Source organism: Dama dama, chromosome 2 (assembly GCF_033118175.1).
Source record: "Dama dama isolate Ldn47 chromosome 2, ASM3311817v1, whole genome shotgun sequence".
Classification (NCBI taxonomy): domain Eukaryota; kingdom Metazoa; phylum Chordata; class Mammalia; order Artiodactyla; family Cervidae; genus Dama; species Dama dama.
This window is the reverse complement of record NC_083682.1, coordinates 47,064,935-47,087,598: the sequence shown is the minus strand read 5'-3', so window position 1 is coordinate 47,087,598 and position 22,664 is coordinate 47,064,935. Positions and strand designations below refer to the sequence as shown.

Sequence of the window (22,664 nt, the reverse complement as noted above, 5' to 3'; positions counted from 1 at the left end):
TCGGCCCTCTCTCAGCCCCTCTGCTTCCCCTCCACTTCACCAGTCATGAACCGAGTCAGGGCGTGATTTCCCTCATCCCAGCAATGGCATCCCTGTGAACCCTGGAACCTCACTTTATATTTTTTAACTCAAATTTTGTTTCAGCTATAAAATTAAAAATTCAAACACTAGATAAAAGTACGAAGAATAAAGAAAAATCACCTATATTCAAGAGATGGAGATGGCTGCAGTACAGTGGTCAATGTATTTACCATCACAGAGCTGTTCTCTTAAGGGTGGTTAAATAGTAAGTGTTATGTTATATATATTTTTAATTCAATTAAAGTCACCCAAAGGTAACCATTATTGATATTTCGGCTTAAATCCCTGCCAGACTTTTATGAATTAAAGCATGGGCCATCATACATACACATATATTTTTATGAGATCACATAAACATAGTATTTTACACTTTCTGAATCATTTTAGCATCATCTCGGTGATCTATGTCAATTAAAAAGAAATATCATTTTATCACTAGATAATATTGAATTATATAAACTTGCTACCTTTTAACCAAGCCCCCATTATTAGATATTTAGGTTGTTAGTTTTAACCTATTATTTCTGCATGCTTTTCTAAAATCAGAATCATCAGGCAAGTGAGACACATTTGTAAGTTTTTAACATACACTGTCAGACTACAAGCTATAATTCCACTTTATCAAAAGAAAACTTCCCTTCCTGCACAACCTCGTCAATTACTCTCCTTTAGTCCAGGTATAATCATATCTCTGTCTGTCTGTCCCTCTTTCTTTCTCTCTTTCTCTCTCTCTCTCTCTCTCACACACACACACACACACACACATACACACACACACACGACTGAACTTTAGATCCCATGTCCTGGCATCCAAGACCAGCCTTGATTAGGTTTCAACTACTTTTTCAGGCTCTGAGTCTCCCTTCTTGAATTCATGCATTACACAGCAGAGCCAAGCTGGATTACTCCTAATGCTTCCATTAAGACTCTCAAGTCCCTGTCTCTGTGTCCCTCCTTCCTGGAATATCCTCACCCACCATGAACACCTGTTGAAAATGTAATTTTGCAGATCAGCTCAGAGAGGATTTGTCTCACCATTCTCCACACTCCATCATAAGCTTACTTATTTATTTACATCATAAATAGCTAAAGTTTACTGAAATGCACCAACCTGGTGGCTTATTTCATTTAACTTAAAACAGCCCTATGAGCTACACTGAAACTATTTCCCCCTTGGATGCAGATGAAGACACTGAGGTTAAATAACTTGCTCAAGGCCAAAAAGCTAACAAGAGGGAGAGCTGGCTCCAAACACAGTATTTCTGCCTCCAATTAATCACTGTGCAGTTAACACAGAGAAATAGTTTAAGTTGGCTTAAGTTTTCTCATTGTTAAAATGCATAAAGGTAAATTAGATAACCACAAAAGTATTTTCAACTCTGATATGCTATGAGATTTTAAGAGTTCCTTAAATATTTCACATCTCAGTTTACAAGCCTTTGCATCCTTCAAAATGAGGATGAGTGTTTATTTACTGCCTACTCAGACATTCTAAGATTCCATCCACTAAGTTTCCCAGGAGACCAGAATGAAAAGTCCAACACTGAATCAAAGTCATAGCTATTACTGTACTTCTCAGTGATCGATTCATTGACTAACCCAAAATTCAAAGACAGGAATCAAGACAGCATTGAGAAAACAGTGTCATAAAACTACTTTCCATCCAAGACTGAAATTTCTGGACGCTTCAATGACAGATGCAAAAATATGCCTTCTCTTAATTTTTTCATTTGAGGGCAGCTGTGCAGCACTCCACACTCTCCTGGCGTTGTACTCAGGAGGCAAAACAACACAGAAAAGGAGCCAGAATAGCAGAGTGGACCCATCAGAAGCTGGAAGTCAGAGGCTACAGTGGAGCAGATGGACCTCTGTCCCACCCAGACTCGTTCCCGGATCTGAGAGGCAGACGTTCATCTCTGTCTCTAAGAAGAGTGGCGGCTGACAGAACCAGGAACCACGCCAGGAAAAGCCAGGTCCTTGAAGCTTTGCTCAGCTGACAGACAGTGTCTAAACTCTGAAAGCTAGAAACCCATTCCTTCCAGAACAGATTCCTGTCAAAGCAAAGATAACTTTGGGGTATCAAACTAATGGGAGTGTAAAGAGCTTTTCACACCAGAGAACTTCCAGGGTATCTCATAAGTGAACGAGAGCATCCTCAGAGTACTTTAATTTACGCATCTACATGCTAGAAATCTGGGAAGCACTAGGCCAAAAAGACTTTGTGAGGTCAGATATGGCATTTTATTCAACTTAAAATCCCCAGCACTTATCAGAGAACTAGACACAGAGTCAATAATGAAAATACGAAGAACAGGAAGGGAGAGAGAATCCCAAAGACTGAAGTCCTCAGGAGCTGTATTACCACTGTTGGCTGTTTCTTGTGATTCTAATGTCAGTTAGCATCAGCCCCAGTATAGATACCCGGGAAGAGCTACCCACCAGACACTGAAATTTCATGCCTAAGGACAAACATCTAGAGAGAATTTGGGACAGCCATTAATAAATATAAACCAGCTTTACGTAGCGAACACTGGCGTGTAATGAGGGATGTGTGCACTGCTCTGCTTACCCAATCCCCAAAACGATTCTCAGAAACAGATGTGACATTTCATGCTGCCGGGGAACAGATGCACAGGAGGTCAAACAGTCTGTGTCACACAGTCAATCAGCAGTGGAGACTGACTTTTAGGTCAAGATTTACCTGGCTTGTGAACCAGTGCTCTGAAGCAACATCAAAGACTCCAGAAGGAGGCAAAGCTTTGACAACAGGTTCACGATGCGATGATGCAGATGCGACATCCAGCAGATGATTCAGGAGTGATTCCAAGTCCCTAAAATGTGGCTTGGGTTCTCTCCACATGGCATGATGATCAGGGGCTTCTACAGCAGTGACCTCAAACTTGCCTGACCACATGTTCTGAGAAATAATGCAGTGTGAGAGTTCTTTAGACTAACTACTGATGAAGATCCTACTTACAACAGATTTATTTTCAAGAATCAAAAGAAGCACTGGGGCATGAGCTCATACTGTGCTTCTGCTGTCAGCGGAAATGATGCACATAAACATGAACATAAGACTCTAAGAGGACAGTCTCCTTTCATCCTCTTTCCCAAATATCACATTTATGATGCACTGCCAGGGAGGGCCATGAGCAATCCCAGCAAGAATTTCCATTGCAGACCCACCTTGCTCTCCTGGCCTATGAGTTCAAGTCCTCAACTCACAAGGCTCCCTTAATCCCTTGTGAAGTGAACCATTCCAAGACCCATAGGGCCTCTCACCTGATCAGTATCCATTGAATCTCATCTTTCTCAACCCAAGTTAATGGCTCCCCTGAAAAAGTAGCTTTCTGTTGCCACTTAGCAAGCAGCTCAGCACTCCATGAAGGTCTCCAAGGATGCTGAGGGTTGGGTCATTCCCGGCCAACCTCAGGTCCCAGACAGAACAGGCAGGGCTCAGAAGGAAGCTCATGATGGTGATTTTCCTAAGCAACCAGAAAGCTCTTCTAAAGAAATCCAAACAAGAGGAAAGCTTCATTCACAAAGCAGTTCACTGCAGCATTATTTGCAACAACAAAAGAGGACTGGTGAATATATTAAAGGTCCAGCAGGGACGAACTCTGAATGACTTAAATAGGACATTCTCACATGATGAAGACTACATCTCACATGAAGACTACAGACAAGACTTATGGAAGGTACTTATTGTCACTGGAAAATGTTCCCTTATAAAGGCACCTGACAAAAACACAAAGCATAGAAGTATATAAGTCATGCAATTTTAATTTGTTAAAAGTTCACAGAAAATGAGGTGGAAAGGAAATGCTCAAATGTTAATGATCCTACTATACTCTGATCACTGTGATCAGAGTTACTATTTTTCATTTCTGTTCCTTTTTCAAACCTCTTAAACAGCTTCCGAATGATCTGTAGTTGGCAAACAATCCTTCTAAAAGTAGGGGAAATGCAAAACTTCAAGAATTAAGCACTAAGTTGACTACTGGGTCAGCAAAGATGAAGGATGAGCAGTTCATTTGGATATTTTTCAATACAGAACTTTGCAGAATTCTCTTTCCTTCTCCAAAGATCCTAACAAGGCCAGGTTTCTGCTAAGGGTTTACTGGTTACTCTGTTGCAGTTTACTACAGGGCAGAACTGCCTAGTGGTCAGTTCCTGCCATTTGGTGAAAATCAATGCTTTTGTGGATTTTCTGGGCAATTGAGAGCCCTCATACTTTATCTTGCAGCAAGAGACATGGCAAATTATTGACTACTTACAAAGATACTTTTACAGCAGTTTCTATAGTTTTAACAATGTGTCCCAAACAGCAAAGCTATTTAGGAACATTCTTCTCTAAACATTTCACGAAATATTTCATTATAAACGTTTTATAAAATGTCAAAATATAAAATGTTAAAACAGTTTTAAATACAAAGTTACATGCTTAGTAAAAAAATTTGATCTAAACCACCAAAGTGAAAAAATAATTTTTTTCTCTAAAAAAATTATTTTAAGAAGCCACAAGGTCAAATTGGCAATACTCAGTAAATCCATTGCCAATAACTACAAATAAAATTAAATAGCACAACAAAAATCCTAACAAGTTGTCCGGCCTCAGCACAGCCTTAGGGAATTAAAGAAAGTCTGAGCTGTGTTCATCCACCACCGCTCCTCCTTAAGTGGTGTGCTGGGTAATTGTAATTTCCTATGACAACTCGGCCGGGCTATGACACCCAGCTGTGTGGTCAAGTACCAGTCTGTGACTGGTTTTATTCCTAATTTTTTCCTTTTTTTTTTTTTGGCCATGCTGGGCCTCCGTTGCTACACACCGGCTTTCGCTAGCTGTGGGCAGCCAAGGCTACACTCTAGTTTCTCTTGTTGGGGAGCTTGGGCTCTAGGACAGGCAGGCTTAGTTGCCCCAAGGCATGTGGAGTCTTCCTGGACCAGGGATCGAAGCTGTGTCCCCAGCACTGGCAAGCAGATTCCTAACCACTGGACCCTTGGGAAGTCCCAAGGTATTATTTCATGTGATAAATAATTAAATCAATAGGCTTCAAGTAAAGTAGATTACCCTCCAGAACGTGTGTGGGCCTCATTCAATCAGCTTCACGATCTTAAAAGGTTTCCCAAGGAAGAAGGAATTCCCCCAGGCCTGCACTATGGAAACCCTGCCTACAGCAGAATTTAGACTTAAACGTAAGCATCAGCTTTTAGCTGAGCATCCAGCCTACTGCTGGCCTGTCGTATGCATTTTCCACTTGCCAGCCCCTATAAGAACCTACGTCAATTCCTTAAAAATAAATCTCAGTATCCCCCCATCCCCTTCCCCCTCTCTGTCTCTTCTGCTCCATACAGAGATAGATGGATCTAGATGTATATACATCTATATATCCCATCAGTTCTGTTTCTCTGGAGAACTCTGACTAATACAGGCAGAGTGGCCATAATTCTTAATTAGCTTGAGGCAGGCCCAGTTTACACCTGTTGTGGTCTAATTAAGAGCTACCCTTTTCCCTCTGAAATGTGTCCTGGCTGGCGTAATAAATCACATGATCTCTTTACACACAGAGCTAAAGATAGATTTATGATATTCCTAAGTAATGAGCTCTTTTCACTTAAAATGTTGCGTTTCAAACTTCCTGGTGACCCGCAATAAGAAATGTATTTTCTGTCACAAAACATAACTGACGCTCATGATGTGCAATGCAATGATCTCTATTATATTTTATAGTGTGTCATTTCAAATGCTCTCTGCAACCCACTGACTTCACAGCATGATCCATGGATGGGATCATAACTCAGTTTGAAAAGCACTGACTTAGACGAATGCAGGGCTGGCTGGCAGGCAGTGTCCGTAACTGCCCCAGGACACAAAGTGACAAAGAAGAGGCAACAGCAAGGCCCATGGGTCAGAGAGTCTACTTGGTCTACGCTTCACACAGTCTTCAATATCACTTTTCCTAAATATAAATAAGTGAAAGTGAACGTCACTCAGTTGTGTCCCTCTCTTTGTGACCTCATGGACTATACAGTCCATGGAATTCTCCAGGCCAGAATACTGGAGTGGGTAGCCGTTCCCTTCTCCAGGGGATCTTCCCAACCAAGGGATCGAACCCAGATCTCCCACATTGCAGGCGGATTCTTTACCATCTGAGCCACCAGGGAAGTCTCCAGCAATAATATATATAAACACACTTTAATGGCATCATCTTTTAGGATTTTAAATAGCTCAGTTAGAATTCCATCACCTCCACTAGCCTTGTTGGTAGTAATGTTTTCTAAGGCCCACTTGACTTCACACTCCAGAACTAATGCTCTCGAACTGTGGTGTTGGAGAAGACTCTCAAGAGTGTCTTGGACTGCAAGGCGATCAATCCAGTCCATCCTAAAGGAAATCAGCCCTTAATATTCACTGGAAGGACTGATGCTGAAGCTCTGATTCTTTGGCCACTTAATGCATTAAGAGCCAACTCATCGGAGAAGACCCTGATGCTGGGAAAGATCGAAGGCAAAATCAGAAGGGGCAGCAGAGGATGAGATGGTTGGATGGCATCACCGACTCAATGGACATGGGTTTGAGCAAACTTGAGGAAATGGTGAAGGATAGGGAAGCCTGGCATGCTGCAGTTCATGGGGTCGCAAAGTGAGTCACGACTTAACAATGAATGAAATATAAACAGATCAATTAAAAATATGATTCTGAAGTGTTTTCCTTTAGTGTAGCTCCAGTTTCTTGTGAATCTTACAACAGACGAGAGGCAAAATGAATAATACTGGCATCCTATTGGGCTATGCTATCTCTAGCTTCACTCCTCTCCAACTCAGTTAATTTCCCTTACAGGAAGACCTATGCCAGATTCCATCTGTGGCCATTCAATAAATATCCATGAACTGCCTGTCAGACACAGGGCAAGGCAGGATTTCCCTGTTGCAGAAACCAGTACTCAGGAAACCAAGCAATCACAAGGGGAGAGCTGGAGAACTCAGGTGTATTACTCCGGTGGGCCCAGAGCAGTTAACACTCCAAGCTCTGAGTTCTGAACAAAGGGGTCACAGAGTTTTTATAGACAGACTCTTGTGGGCAACACTAGCTGCTAATAGGCTGGTTTCAACTAAGCGGTTTCACGCACAGGAACAGCAGTCAAGACGGGGAGGGGGATGTCTGACCCGGATAGGCATGATTAAGCAGGTTTGCAGGGGCTGGGTGACAGCAAAGAGCAGGACAAGTGTGAGTGAGATAAGCTCCAGCTTCTAGTACCGCAAGGCCCCGCTTTCTGAGACTACGTGACCTATGTGAGCTAGACTTTACAAGGAACAAGCCAAGTTACAGAGGCAGAAGGAGCAGGCGGTGATGTAAAACTTGAACTTTTCCTGTTCATCCCTAGCCACCAAGTCCCAGCAGCCCTTAGCGGCCACAGCCCTGTGTCTGCACGAAGGCCCCTCGGCCTTTCGTCTCCTTCACTGCACACCTTTCTGCGCCCGCTGCTAGCACACGCATCCGCACGTGCAGCCTGGTCCCAGCATCTCGCCGCAGCCTCAGGCCAAGTATCCTTCTCCCCGACCCCAGGCGCCCCGCCAAGTTTCTCCTTATCAAAGCCTGCATCCCTTCTTCTTAAAGCTGCCACTGTGTGCAGATGACATGATGCTATACATAGAAAACCCCAGAACTGCTACCAGAAAGCCACTAGAGCTCATCGATGAAGTCAGTAAAGTTGCTGGATACAAAATTAATATACAGAAAGGTGTGGCATTTCTATACATTGACAACAAAATACCAGAATGAGAAATTAGGGAAACAATCCCCTTTACTATGTTGTCAAAAAGAATAAAATACCTAGGAATAAATCCACCTAAGGAGGCAAAAAACCTCTACTCCAAAAACTCTAAGACACTGATGAAAGAAGCTGAAGCCCACGCGAATGGAAAGATGCACCGCGTTCTTGGACTGCAAGAGTGAGCATCGTCATAGTCACTTGCTTCCCAAGGCAATCTGCAGACTCAATGTAATCACTATCGTATTACCAGCGGCACTGGTCACAGAATTAGAACACAACAGTAAGACTGCCCTCGGGAACTGAGAACGTGAAGCGGGTCAGGGAAGCACAAGCAGAGACAGGCGGGAATGGACCGGAAGTGTCAGGTGAAGGGGGCAGGGCACGGGTGGTTCAGGTATGAGTGGGTGCGGACAGAGGAGGACGCAGCCAGGGCAGAGATGAGGCGCTCTTGATGGAGAGTCAACCACACATGACAAGGAAGGCCAAGGACAACATGATCAAGCCACAAAGTACAGCTCAAAGCTCTGTTCTGCTGCGCTGGCTGGGGGACCCCGACAAAGGTCACCTCCCCATCTCAATGTCAGGATCTGCAGCTGTCAGACAGGAAGGAACGGGCCACGCAGGAAGGCGGAGCGGGCTGACTGCGGGCTCCCCGGGGCCCTGTCTGCAGCCGCCCCCGCTCCCAGGCCGTCAGGCGTCCCCGCGTGACTGCAGAGCTGCCTCAGTCTCCAGTCTCTGCGATTACGAAGGCACAAAGTGTGGCCCAGAGGAAAGGGAAATGTGGCTTCAGTGTTTTGAGAGTGACTGTCACTCAATTAAATACAAATACATTTTTAACCAAATGATGGTGTTTCAGAAAGCTTCCTCTTCAAGTCTGTTTGGAGACCAAAATTTAAGATCTCCAAAACTTGCTGATGTAAATTCCATAAACCCAAGTAAGCAGACAATTGCTCAATTACCATACACATGGTCACTTGCCAATAAAACAGGAGGAAGCTAAAAAAACATAATGCAAATGCCTTATGCAGGCCTACATGGCTTCAGCAAGAGACTGAAAGGGACTCAACAGAGAATAAAACACCAAACTGAAACTTATTAATACAAAACCAGGCATCTTTTCTAATTAATTTTGCAGACAAGAGCTGAATAAATTAAAATTGAATATCTTCTTATCTAAAAAGTAGAAAATGATTTTTTTCAATATCTAGGCTCTCAGCAATAAGAAACTACTAAATAGCAAGCCACAAAATTAATGTAATTAAATTCAAAGTGATATTAAGATTATAACATTAAAAGTGAAATTTGACTAAAACAAAAACTGAAGCATTATTCTTCGTGATATATTCAGATAAAATCATTTTATCTAAGCCTCAAAGAATGTTCTGTTCATTCTTTTGAAAAACATATTTCTATTGAGTTATGCAATATCAATGGGCAGGCAAATTATCTGAGATGGAAAAATATCAGTTAATGGAAAAATGAGAAAGTTAATAAATGAAGTCAAACTGAGTATTTTATGAGTGCTGCTGAAAATACAATTCATAGAAGTAAAATACCATTGTTATGACTGAGCATAATAAACCGATTACTTGTCTTAAAGGCTATGTGTGATAGAAATCATTTAAATCAATTGAGTTACTGTTTCTTAGCAATTTGATAAAAAGGGAAAACAGTGTAACGGGGAGTCAAGTGCTCCTCTGGGAGGTGAGAAACAAGCTGGCTGGGTTTCCAAGTGCACTTTAATCCGTTTGTGTATCTTCCCCTTGTTTAAAAAAAAAAAAGAAAGGAAAGATTTCCTAAATCAAGCTGCTAGAGTTCTGGAATTTGTAGAATTTAAATTATTATTACAGATTTGGTTACGATGGGTATTCTCTCTGCCCTCCAAGCCCCACCAGAATTGAGAGGCTGATCATCACTTACTCTAACCCTGACTTCTGGAACTGTTGAATCCTTTGGGACCAGAACTTGGATGTGAAATCCCACTCTCTATGAAACTGGGTGGAAAATGAGAATGGAGGCTCCAGAATATCTCCATGAACTAAGGCTGAGTGAAGCCATCCACGGGTAACCTTGGTTCGGCTTTTCCCCACTGCATCCTTTGTGAGCATCAAACAATGTTCACTTTGGGAAAAGCAGAAATCGTAATGCATGGACTTAGTGACAAGACCACTTCCTTTTTTTAATTGAAATATAGTTGATTTGGGGGAATTCCCTGGAGTTCCAGTGGCTAAGTTTCTATACTCCAGTGTAGCTGGCCTGGGTTCAATCTCTGGTCAGTGAATTAGACCCCACATGCTGCAACTAAGAGTTTGCATGCCGTAGCTAGAGGTTCTGCATGCTGCAACCTAAAGACCCCTCATGCCACAGCTAAAGACTAAAGATCTCACGTGCTACAACCAAGATTCGACACAGCCAAACAAAGAAATAAGCATTTTTTAAAAAAGAAAGAAAAGAAATAGGGGATTTACAATGTGGTGTTAGTTCCAGATATACAGCAAAGCGACTGAGTTATACATCCGTACTGTGGTGCTGGTTGTGGTGGTTTGGTCACCAAGTCATGTCTGATTCTTGTAATGCCATGGACATAGCCTGCCAGGCTCCTCTGTGCGTGGGATTCTCCAGGCAAGAATATTGGAGAATGGAGTGGGTAGCCATTTCCTTCTCCAATACATACAAATGCATCTGTTCTTTTTCAGATTCTCTTCCCTTACAGGTTCTTGTCAGATACCGAGTATAGTTCACCGTGCTATATGGTAGGTCCTTGTTGGCTATCTATTTTATATGTGGTAGTGTGTTTATGTTAATCTAAGACTCTTCCTTCTACAACCTATAATTACTAACTAATTGTCCTCACAAATATTAAGTATCAATAATATCCTAAGGCAGAGTTCTGCAAACTTTCTCTGTAAAGAGTCAGAGTAAATATTTTAAGCTTTGTGATTCAGAAGGTTTCTGTGGCAGCTATTCAACTCTGCCTTGTGTGGTAAAAGCTGTGTCCCATTAAAACTGAACAAAATCAGAACCTCCTTTCCTCCTCCCATCCCAGCCCGTCCCTGTCAAGAGGGAAGGGACATATGTTTACCTGTGGCTGATTCATGTTGATGTATGGCAGAAATCAACACAATATTGTAAGTGTTGTAAATTATCCTCTAAATAAATATAAATGAATAAATTTTTAAAAAACCAACAAAATCAGGCAGCCAGCCTACAGGTTGGGCTTTGCTGACCACTGCTCTGACAATCAACTGAAGAAATAAAAATGGGCTTAAAATCTAAGTGAGCTTTCCATGTTTTTCTGCCTTGGACATCCTCAAGGAAACAATCTTTTTTATTACACAAGTTCCCCAAATTCTTTAAAGACTCTATGAGTTTACCCTTGAAAGATGGCAAGTTATCCCTTGAGTCAACTTGTGATTCTGTCCTTTAGCCGGAGGGATGGCATAAAGTCTTCAAATAAATTAAAAAGAGTATACCTGAAATTGAATTGCTGGCTCCAGACTCCTACTTATCTCATTTAAGACTGGTCAGGGGCCTTGGCTTTAGTGACGGGTACGCAGTTGAGATGAACAAATATACAACAGTAACAGCAGTCATAAAAATAAAGCATTAGAAAGGCAGAGAGTGAAATCCACCTTGGTAATCCATTCATGAAGATAAGCACTAACCCAACACACCTAGGGATTAAAGAAATCCAAGGTCTAAAAGAAATGTCATATAATCTTCCTATCTCTGCTTTATATCTTATTATTAATCTTCATGGAGATCTTCAGCTTTTTTAAGCCCCAAACTCTCTGCTTCAGGCACACTTTATAGTGGGATTAACGCAAACTAGGGCCCCATGAACTTCCTGGGTCTTCGTAGGTCAATATAAATACCCATCACCTGCAACCTATACAAGGTTTTCCTGGAAGTCAGGTTGACTTAGCAGTGTGCAAGACCCTTAAACCAGAGGTCCCCAACTTCTGGGGTTTAATCTGAAGTGGAGCTGATATAATAATAATAGAAATAAAGTGCACAATAAATGTAATGCGCTTCAATCATCCTGAAACCATCCCACCCCTGGTCTGTGGAAAAACTGTCTTCCGCAAAGCTGGTCCCTGGTGCCAAAATGGCTGGGGACCGTGCACCGCCTTAAGCCACTTTTAAGAATGCTACATGGAAATGAACATAGCATACTACTATGAAATTTAAGAACATTTAACAGGAACAGAAATGTTAAGTGTTCATGAAAGCTGTTTTATCATTAAATGCTTATGTAAGGAAAATGAAATCCAGAAGTCATAATAAGGGTTCTGGTTTCCCAAGGAGTTTATATAGAGAACACTAATAATTTAATATAGAATATGGATTGGGGGAGGGGAGCAGGAAGCCTGCACTAAAGGGCTTTCGGATTTGGTGAATGTAAGTCAGAAGTCTCATGGGGAGGGGGCCAGGGAGAGGCCAGAGCCTCTCTGAACACTCCTTTGCTTTGCTGATAATTTCTGAACACTAGAATGATGTTTGGCCAGGAGGTCCAAATATTAACAAATGTTTTCTTCTCCAAGCCGAGTGATTTCCTAAAAGCTGTAACAGGCACACCTATGTGTTGCAAAGACTGAAAGCACTCTATGTGTGGCGGTTCCAGCTCTGCTAGTAACACATACCACAAAGGCAATTCTCAGCAAAGTCATGTCAATAAACACAAACAAACAAATGGAATTTTGATTCAGAAAAGAACCCGAACACATTCCCTAAGCAAACTACATTATTCATCTGTTACTGCAGGCGGGGGATGAGCCCTCTTGGCTGGAGTGGTCCCCAGGGCGGCAGGGTCGGTAGGCCAATCAGATGCTTCCTGGGGACACAAAGAGGCAGATGCTGCTCGAAGCTGCATCTTTGCCGCCGCGCACGGCGCCTTCTGATGACGTGTGCACCGCGTCACACGGGGAGGGCGACCGGATTACAACAAGGCACCAAGTCGGAGAGACTGTGTTCTCTGTTGGGGAGAGAGGAAGCTTGTTTAACTTCTTCACGGAGGCTGGTTATTGTTACAGCTATTCCTAAATATCATTTTTAAGATAACTCATTTGTGGCTGTGCTGGGTCTGCTGCTGCATGGGCGGCTCTCTAGTCACAGCGGGGGCCTCTTCTCTTGTGGCGCGCGGGCTCCGGGATCGTGGGCCCCAGCGCGCAGGCTCAATTGTTGTGGAGCGCGGCCTTAGTTGCTCCGAGGCACGTGGGATCTTCCTGGGTCAGGGACGGAACCCAAGTATCCTGCATTGGCAGGTGGTTTCTTTATCACTGAGACACCACGGAAGCCCCTAAATATTTTTTAAAGTACCTGCTTCTCTAGCCTAGTAAATGGCTTCTTCAGGGTATGAGGTTATCACTACATAAAATACATTTACTAAGTAATCTAAAAGATATGGAATAGTATTATGAAATACAGTTATCCAGTATGAGGCAACCATTGAGACAGGTGAATTATTCTCCTTCATGTGTCAAAATATATTACAAGGTGTTTTGATAGGTAATGAGATCAGAGTTGGAAGGAGAATTTAGATAGAAACACAAACAGCTCATTTTGATCAAGATGAAAGAGACTCTGCTAAGTGACATGCCTGAGGTGACGCTCCCATTGGGGGCGTAGAAAGGAGGCTGGGATTCTCAGCTCAGAGCCCACCCCCCCCCACCCCCCACCCCCTGCACACCCCACTCAACAGGCACACACGGGCACCTGCTGGTTTAAGGGGAAAGCAGCTTCTAAATCTACTACTACTATTTCCTCTCCTAAATTTAAGGAAGATGGTTCCCACCTAAATTTAAGAACAGCTATTGCTTAAATATCCACAGGGAGCACCAGTGATACTGTACGCCATTATTAATAGAGCCAGAATCTATTACTTTAGTTGGGCTCTTTTTGTTTTCAACTTTATTTTATTTTTTTTTTTTAGATTCTGTAAGTCAATTCTTTCCCATCCAGAGTGGTTTAAAACTGTGTTTTCTTTGGCAGCACATATACTAAAAAATTGGAATGATACAGAGAAGATTAGCATGGCCCCTGCATAAGGATGACATGCAAATTCATGAAGCATTACATATTTTTCTAGTGATTGCCAAGAGGGAGGCAGTGGTAGACAGTAAGAGTGGGAGTGTGGGATTAGCAGATGCAAAGTATTATATATACAGTGGATAAACAACAAGGTCCCACAGTATAACACAGGAGAATTACAGTCAGTATTCTGTGATGAACCATAATGGAAAAGAATATGAAAAAGTATATATATGTAAACTGAGTCAATCTGCTGAACAGCAGCAGCTCAACACAACACCATAATCCAACTACAATTCAATAAAAATGAATGTAAAAGAAAAAAGATTAAGTTACATAACAATTCCCATGTATGCAACTCCGCTCATACTGCCTCTGTCCAGTATGTTTTCCATCATGTCTTTTCCTTTTCTGGTAAATTTCTCTCCTTCTGATAACTCGATTCAGGAATCATTTCCTTTCTGAGTCTTCCCTGAGTCACATATTCCTCCTGCAAAGTTGGTAATGACCTCTTTCATGCTCAGCTTTTACCTTAGCATTTCTGTGGCTATATTCACCTATCACACCCCTTGGTAGTTATTGGTTTACACATCTGTCTGCCATATCATATCTTTCAGAAGAGCAGAGTCCATTCTTTTCATGTTGCTATTTCCAGAATCCAGCAAAGTATCTAAGTGGTATCCAATACATGTATTTTAATGCTGAAGAGTCAGACACGACTGAGCGACTGAACTGAACTAAACTGAATGCTTAATTTGAGAGTGTACAATTCAAAATCGAGTCAGTGGAATGGGTTTAATTATCTAATGAGAACACAATCCTGTTACCAGCTGACAGCAAACTGTTCCCCATAGCTGTGATTTAGAAATGACCTTCATAATAGGTTAACAGTCTTAAAGGAGGAACTAAAGTAAACTCAACAACAAAATCAGCACCATTTCAACTATCAAAAGAGCAGGTTGTACAAAAGCAATGACGACCAGGAACTCATTCCTAAACCTGAAAAGGGAAATTAACCAAATGATTGTCTCAATAGCCATTTTATCCTCTATTCCCTTGCTCCATCTTCAGGATCATTCTGCATGGTTGGTATGATCTAAGGCACACATGCAAGCTGCCTTGGCCAAATTTCCCTGGCTGCTGCCTAACCTCCAGCATCTGTCCTGGTATCCACCCTCTGCTCCCACCAAACGTCAGACACATCCATCTTTCTCAACAGGATGTGGACAGATCTGCACCTCTGAGGGATGTGGAAGAGCCCTGAGAAAGCATCTCACCAGTTTCTGTGAACCAGGACCCACTCAACAACAGTGCCTCGTAGGTGATCTCATGCCTCACGGAAACCTCTTCTGTCTGGCAGTTTCTGGGGTGGCTTGCTAAAATGCTAATTGCTTTCAAGGGACTGGTGGCAACCACGTGAGCTGTTTATGTCACAAGCCAAGTCAGTGTCCTGTACGGGATAAAGCACTGATGAAGCTTAGAGATATCTGATCCAGGTGGCTCTGCCTGTGGTTTCTTACACACACTTAACAAAACAGCATGTTCATTTTCCCAAAGAAAGAAAAATGTATAAGAAACTAATTCAAGGGTCATAGAAATTAATTATCATTAATGTTAACATGAAAAGTTAAACAGGTTTTAAGGAGTTCTGTCTGTGGGATGGTGGTTTGTTTAAAACACAGCAAAGAAAAAAAAATCTTATACTGGAAGACAAATACATTGACCCACATGGTTATTCACACTCTTTCTCACCTTTCAAGTGGTAGAGACGCCGACTTCCCCAGTGGTCCAGCGGTTAAGAATCTGCCTGCCAATGCAGGGGACACAGGTTTGATCCCTGGCCCCGGGAAGATTCCACATGCCTTGGGGCAACTAAGCATGTGTGCTCTTTGAATCTGTGCTCCAGAGCCCGGGAACCACAACGACTGAGCCCACACCCTAGAGTCCATGCTTTGCAACAAGAGAAGTCGCTGCAGTGAGCAGCCCCAACAGCTGCAACCAGAGAAAACCCAGTGCAGCAACGAGGACCCAGCGCAGCCAAAGACAAATAACACTTTTTAAAATTAAAAGCAAAGTGGTGGAGATTATAACAAAGTATATTTCAGGGGGTCACTTGGACCTTGCAAAGCCAATGGTACCAGGGAAACCCCCAAAGTTAGTCCCAGATTTCAGATGCTTTGAACCACCTGCCTTGTGCCTAGTGGTATTTTTGTTCCTTTCTGACACTATAGATGTTCTTTTGTTCAACCATGACAAGGCAGCGTCTTTCTAAACCACAGCCATGGATATATGAAGTGTGGAGCAAGTTTGCTCCAGTGAGACTCCACTCTTCTGAAACTGTGGCCAGCACAAGGGGAATAAAATACAATTCTGCTATTCCAGTGATGCAGGACAGATTAGCTAAGGGCCTGGGGCATCTGTTCCTATTCCAGGGCTTCTGATGCTATGCCCATCCTGATTCAGACTCGCCAAGAACACACAAACATCCAGGAATGCAGTACCCAAGGCAAGTAACAAACTGAGAGGATGATCAATCTGGGGAACGTGGTCAGCACTCATTGTTGAATAAATTAGATCAGATGAAAACATATTTCAGAGCTGGGAAATGGCAGGATTATTCTAGGCTTATAATTTTACAAAGAGAACAAGTTAAACAGGCACCGTGGTTTTTCATGCTGTAATTGGCAGGAGGATCCATTTTCCCTCTCACACATCAGGAAAATAAAGTTTCATATTTTTTTCAACTGGGAATGTTCAGAATCAAAGATGTCACTGCAAAAATATTAAAACACGAGCCACATTTATCCAAGTAAGTGTATTCTTTAGATTTTTTTTAAAGCCCAGTTGCAAGAGAGTAGTATGTGGTGCTCTCCTGCTGAGAAAATTATGCCATTATTATATGTAGCTTTGTCAAATATGTTTCCAAGACAGAACATCATCTAAGCCTGTGTGTTGTATTTCTTGTTGGCGAAGAGGTAGTGAAGAAATACAAAGCTGATGCAATGCTTTAAAAAGGCAAAATAAGAAAAAAAAACAGGCTAAAATTAAAATTCTATAAATGCAACTACATTTTATTTTGCAATGGAAAACCACATGTGCCAGGGAAATCACCTAGGGGGTCTAACTTTCTAACCAACATCAAGTATTCTGTATTGGTTGGAACACCAACCCAGGACACATTTTTCTGCTTTGCTCAAGAAACAGCAGACTCTCACTGGGTTCAGACTCTCACTTGTAGATTTAGGGGAGGTGCTGATTTCATTATAGCTCCTAGTGCCCTGCGTAAGACTTAGGGACCTGGAGGGGTGATGGTCTCTGCCCGCTTGTTTTTAGATGTGCATGCTAAGTCACTTCAGTCTTGCCCAACTCTTTGCGACCCTACGGACTGCAGCCCACCAGGTCGCTTGTCCATGGGCTTCTCCAGGCAAGAATACTGGAGTGAGTTGCCATGCCCTCCTCAAAGGGATCTTCCCCACCCAGGGATGGAACCTGCGTCTCTTATGTCTCCTACATTGGCAGGCAGATTCTGTACCATCAGCACCACCTAGGAAGCCCTATTTTTAGGTAAGTGATTTTCTTATAAGCAAAATAACTCAAAGCCTAAGGATACAAGATGAATAGAAATGACAAAGATAGGAGATGATATCCCAGCATGAAGCACAAGAATAAATTATAAGAACTGAGCATTACTCACTGAGCAGTGACCCCTCAAAGAAGCATGTGTCCAAGAGCCCTCTGAGACCTCCTTGCATAACATGCAAATTAGATGGAGAAGGTAGGTGTGGCATCCCCTGTTTCTATAGCAACTAATGAAAGGACACCCTATGCCAACATCACCAAGATAATACTCACAGGTCTCAGAGTTCCAGAGAGCCTGGGCCGTTAAAACGCCCTCTCCTCCATGAAAGGCTCCATTGAGACTGGCCACACCTTCATCTCAGCTCTGCTAAGAACATTTATTTAGTCTTCAACGCTTTACAGACTCATGGGTCAGAAATTTTCCTCTCCTGCCTGTCAACGTATATGGAAATAATGTTCTTGGTGAAAACTCAAATGACCATACAGAAAAGTGTCTTAAATTTTCAACTTGGTGCTGTTCAGCAAACCCACCCACACTATTTCCTTTTATTGCTCTTAGTTCAAGCAGGAAATGCTGAAATTCTAGACCTCCAATCGAGTGTGAAGGGGCCTCTCATGGCAAGATACAGCACAGGGACGCCCAACTCGGACTGAGGAGCTCTCCATAATGAATCTTTCCTCGTCCCCTACCCACAGAAACTTAAACAAGAGAGAGAGATAAGAACAGAGATGCAGATGGACAAACATGTGGCACCACTGACCGACAAGATCTCAGGATTCTGGGACTAGAAGAACAAATGATCGTGTAAAGGCACATATGAGATCCAACAGACAGTCCACAGAAATAATCACTGTCCTCTGTTATCACCGCCTGTGCCCTTTTACACACTCTAACCACTTGATTGTCACGTGGCTTATGCTGATATCATGCAAGATGGATCCTTTTGATCCTATTGTACTGATGAAGACAGGCCACTGGGCTGACTGTCTGGACTTTTGCCCCAGTGAATGTGTTTTCAAACCCAGAAGGGCTCCTTTGCTGACTTTAAAAACTGCATAGGTTCGCACTGTGGGAGTTCAACTTTTACTTTGTTAAGACAGCATAAATAGTTAAAAAAAATTTTTTTTTGAACTTTGCTAATCACCATGAGTTTGAGCAAGCTCTGGGAGTTGGTAATGGGCAGGGAAACCTGGTGTGCTGCAGTCCATGGGGTTGCAAAGAGTTGGACACAACTGAGCACCTGAACAAACTGAATTATTCTTAAATAAGTTAGGAAAAAAAGAAATGCATTTTTATTCATATGTAGAAATCACGATAGCTATTGAGTCTGCAGACAAAGGCCAGTACATACATGGAGCTAAGAGTCCATGTAATCAATCCCAAGTTCCCCATGAATCCAAGGACCGTATGTTAAAAACACTGCCCCAGAGTCTCTTATTTCTGTAGGTAAATTCTCACAAAGAAAAAATAATATGTGAGACTCAAGATATTCATCCACTTTGCCTGCTGAGGCAGAGATCTCAACCAGCACCAGATATAATTTGGGTCTTTGTAACTTTGGAGAAATATGGAAAATTTGGGGAAAGCTCAGACAAGAGCAATGAAAATGATAAAAGGGCTGGAAGGTAGGAGAAAAGGCTGACGAACGAGGATTAATTAGCCTGGTGAAGAAAAGCCAGTGGGGAACTTAATATTCTCCTTGAAATATAGCAAAGGCTGTTATACAAAATATGATCACCATGATTCACAATTCCACAGAGAACGAAAACAGAGGAAACAGCCTTATGGAAAAGCAGGACGAATATAGATTAAGTATAAAATAAATCTTTCATTCTAAGAGTTGGAGGCACTAAAATAGATGGTGGCTTGAGGACTTTGCGATTTTGCCTTCCTGCACTGCCTACTCACGTTCTGTCTGCTCCTCTTGCTCAATTTAAATACCACCTCCCCCACAAAACCCCAAGTCTCTCTTTATGCACAGAATATTTCTCAAATTTTAGCGAGCATCAGTAACACCTAGAGGGATCATTAAAATACAGATTCCATCCCCAGAATACGTTCAGATGGGGCCAATGAAACTGCACGTCCAACAAGCAGCAGACCAGAAGACTCACTTCCAGAAGCAATGATCTAGATGCAGTCTCTCCCTACTTCAAGTCTCATAAAAATACATCTACTTCTCTGGGCAACTATCATTGTTCTCGTACAAGGCGGCACTAGTGGTAAAGAACCCGCCTACCAATGCAGGAGACAGAAGAGATGCGGGTTCAATCCCTGGGTTGATCCCTGGGTCGGGAAGATCCCCTGGAGAACGGCATGGCAACCCACTCCAGTGTTCTTGCCTGCAGAATCCCATGGACAGAGGAGCCTGGCAGGCTAAAGTCTGTAGGATCACAAAGAGTCAGATACAACTTAGCACACACACACATGGCAGCTAATGCACTTTTCTACTAAACTTTGGTCTGATTCAACTTTGAACTTTCTACAGTACCTGGCACAATGTGAACAGCATGCACACCCTAAATAATACCATCCTTCACTGTTCCCTTAAAAGTGGGTCATTCTATGAAATAACGCCATCAGCAGCAACGCGGACGGACCTAGAAATTATCACATAAGTGAACTAAGTCAGGCAGAGAAAGCCACATATTATATGGTATCACTTACATGTGGAGCCTAAAAACATAATACAAATCAGCTTACGAAACAGAAACACACTCACAGACACAGAAAACAAAGTTATGGCTATGCAAGGAGGAGGGGGAGGAGGAAGGATAAATCAGGAGATGGAATTAACACATACGCACTACTATATATAAAATAGATAAGCAACATGGATGTACTCTATAGCACATGGAACTATATTCAATATCCTGCAACAACCTATAATGAAAAAAAAATATGAAGCTATAAACCTGAAGCTAACACAATATTGTAAATCCACTATAGTTAAAAAAATTTGTTTAAAAAGTGTATCATTCTGACTTTGTAACTTGCCTAGAGGTTTTCCTAGCTTCATCATTTCTCGTGTATTATTCTTTCCTATTTCTTTTCCTATTTCTTTCCACAGCTTTAAGAGCTTCCAATCTATGTACATGAAATTGTCACATATACCAACTTGTATCTAACATTCCATATCAAGAAAAAAATCTAGTGTGATATATGAAAATTTCCTTCTGATAAGGTTTATTTTTCCTCAGAGTTTTGGCTTATGTCCCCAAGACTATATTCCAAGAAAACAGCAGGAAAGGAGCTGTATTTTTAATTTATTCTTTATTTTGCCTGGTTCTGGCAGGAAGGTCAGGGAGGCCAATGAGCAAATGAGGAACTGGCATGTCTGAAATCATGCTAGTTGCAGCTGAAGTTCAGGTCAGAAACTGATCTGGAAAGTTACTCAATAAACTCCCCCTCCTGCCCATCAGCTATCGAGCTTACTCACTAAAAATTAAATGTAAAACAAATGACACAAGAATTTACACAATAGCAAAAATATGGACCCCCACCCCCTAATGGAAAAAGTGGGGATATGCCTCTTGGGCTTCATGTTAACTCAAATTGATTCAACAAAGGTGTTTCTCAGATTATATGCCCAGGGTCATCATATCATAATCTCTAAGATGTCTCAAAAGCATAGTTAAAGTTCCACTCTTCCCTTAAACTAGTCCCAGTGATTATTCACACACACACATACACACACACACACTACAAAAATTTCAACTACAGTGAACTTTTAAATGGCCACAAAAAGCAATTAGCACACAGGTGAAAAAGCCAGGACAGAACACAGTAAAAAGGATTTCTGGATTTGTGGAATCTCTATGCTGCAGTACACCTGATGACAACAAACAAAAATTCACAGAGCACCTTACACAAAGCAGATAAGACTCGTAATCCTAAAAAAGATCCTCAGGTAAAAACAATCTAAAAATTGGACTTGTTTCTATTCCTTATATTTTGACCCTTGCTTCTTCCATGCATTTTTTTTCTTTTCCTAGAATGCATGCTCTTCGTTATTTCTTACCACTGAGTAGATAAATCAATGCAACAGCACAATTTAGCAGTCAAAAATTGATGTCCATTCCACTCGACTTCATTTAGGGAAATTCAAGGTCTGTTATCCCAACTGCCAGCACAGAACACTGTCTGAGACAGGTAGAACACAAAAGAAAATTAAAACTACGAGTCCACTGCAATGAAAAACTGCAGCAAAAGTGACTCTGAGCTGCGTGTGCTGGTCTGTAGGCACACCAGCTCGTAACGGTGAGATACGGTCGTTATCTCTTGGAACTGATCTAATGTTGTACTCAATGCCCTAAAAGAAAGGGTTTCTTTGGAATATCAAATACAAGGACTGGGACCAAAAATTGATAATAATTTGACAGCACTTTCAAGCACAGCTTATTTTCCTTCTACCTGTCACACTCAATAGCACCAACTGACAACTACGCCACAGGCCGAATGAATGAAGAAGATGCATTTGCTGAGCTGAGGAAATGCTGCTGATAAACTGCAGCAGAGGACTGATATTAGCTCATTAGAGGGCTTAATACGCAGGCACACACAGCGTGTTTAACGAAAATCTGCAAAGGTACTGGAATGCAGCTGGCGTAACACTAGATGGAATTTTTTTTCTTTAGTACAAAGAAAGGAAGGGGAAAATATGCTTATCTCTTTAAGAATATCAAGATTCAGGCTGTCCGATTTGTGTTTATAAGTGTGTGTGTGTGTGTGTGTGTGTGTGTGAATGCCTGCCGATGTGCTAAGTTGCTTCAGTCATGTTGACTCGTTGTGACCTACGGACTGAAGCCCGCCAGGCTTCTCTGTCATGGGATTCTCCAGGCAAGAATACTGGAGTGGGCGGCCATGCCCTCCTCCAGGTGATCTTCCCAACCTGGGGATCGAACCTGCATCTCATGTCTCCTGTGTTGGCAGGCAGTTTTTTTTTACCACTAGTGCCAACTGGAAAGTGTGTATATATATATATGTGTGTGTGTGTGTGTCTCACTGCTCTGGGCTCAACTGTGTGTCCCCATATATATATGAAAATTTCATTAAATCAGGTTAATAAACAAAGTGAATATTCTGGGGTGACATTTATTAACATCGGTGCTAAAATCAGGAATAACAATTATATGTAACACTTGGCTAGAGAAATTTAATTTCAAATACAACAAGAAGAAAGCCCAGAAAAGACAGGG

At 42.0% G+C, this 22,664-nt stretch overlaps 1 protein-coding gene and 1 non-coding gene across 3 annotated transcripts in view; one reads left to right on the top strand and one right to left on the bottom strand.

The window, feature by feature from the left end:
- Positions 1-22,664, bottom strand: part of FAT3 (FAT atypical cadherin 3) — a 622,988-nt gene that overhangs the window by 540,411 nt on the left and 59,913 nt on the right. The window lies entirely within an intron of this gene.
- On the top strand, positions 13,832-13,940 carry LOC133041101 (U6 spliceosomal RNA). The gene has a single exon (XR_009689139.1). It is a non-coding gene; the product is annotated as a U6 spliceosomal RNA (small nuclear RNA).